Source organism: Sinocyclocheilus grahami, unplaced genomic scaffold (genome assembly GCF_001515645.1).
Source record: "Sinocyclocheilus grahami isolate Dianchi unplaced genomic scaffold, SAMN03320097.WGS_v1.1 scaffold8528.1, whole genome shotgun sequence".
Classification (NCBI taxonomy): domain Eukaryota; kingdom Metazoa; phylum Chordata; class Actinopteri; order Cypriniformes; family Cyprinidae; genus Sinocyclocheilus; species Sinocyclocheilus grahami.
This window is the reverse complement of record NW_015512097.1, coordinates 3,837-4,876: the sequence shown is the minus strand read 5'-3', so window position 1 is coordinate 4,876 and position 1,040 is coordinate 3,837. Positions and strand designations below refer to the sequence as shown.

Sequence of the window (1,040 nt, the reverse complement as noted above, 5' to 3'; positions counted from 1 at the left end):
GTCAAGACCTCGAGGAACTCCATGTCTGTGTGAATGAAGTTAAGAGGCAAACTTTTACATTTACATGAGAGCAGGAAGTAACTTCACTGTCAAAAAGTCTGAAGAAAAAAGGATACAGGTCTCTTCTCCAGTGCGGTTCTTAGGTGGTCCCGGCATGTTTAGCAGGACTAGTTTAGCTTCTTGTGACTTCTTCACAATGACCCCATTGAGTTTCTGCGCGTGGTGCATGCGTCTGACATTGGACTGATTCCTGTACAAAACACCAAATATGGCAAAGACTTTTTTGTGAGTGTGAGGTTTCTTTATATGACAACATATTTAGCATATTTCTACTTATCAGAGAGATATGAAGTGTTCATTCCTATGTGATAATTAAGTGCGTCATCTTTTAAAATAGTCAGAAGGTATCAAATGAAGTATTATTACTGTTATCTTTAAAGTGTACTCACAGGTTCTCCCATTCCCTGAGGCATAAGCAAAGGAAAATAACAGTGCACAACATAGTGAACAGAGAAATAAAGTAACACAGTACAAATTCGACCACATCTCAGTGACTTTAACCATTACTTCAAAGGTAAGGATGCGCCAACATTTTGTGCAGCAATATCTCAGCCGATTATTTAAAAACATTGGCATGTTGGATGTTTTTTATGCACGTTAGACAAATATCTTTAGCTTTTGTGTCATGTCTCACTGATTTTTTGTGTCAGGTGTCAAAAACGACACCTTTATTTTTAATCGAAAGTGAGCTAATCAACTGAAACGAATGCAAGTGCTCCAATAATAATAATGACGAAAGTGTTTCTGTTTCAGAGTAGAGTTTAACTTACATTACTGATGTTTGCTGCAAATATGCAAGAAACAAAATAGCTATATAATTACATAGTCATAAGGAAAAATGTTTTTACATAATATATACTGTATGTTTTTATTTATTTACTTTTATTTTAATAAAAATAAATAAAATATTAAATAAGAAATATTTTAAATAAGATGAAAATTATTTATAATTATTATTTAAATAAATTATTAAATTCGTA

General features: G+C 32.5%; 1 long non-coding RNA gene across 1 annotated transcript; it reads right to left on the bottom strand.

Moving 5' to 3' along the window:
* On the bottom strand, positions 1 to 739 carry LOC107578049 (uncharacterized). The gene is made up of 3 exons (XR_001608293.1): positions 450 to 739; positions 117 to 250; positions 1 to 25 (listed from the first exon to the last, which is right to left on the bottom strand). It is a non-coding gene; the product is annotated as an uncharacterized lncRNA (long non-coding RNA).
* Between the last annotated feature and the right edge of the window lie 301 nt (positions 740 to 1,040).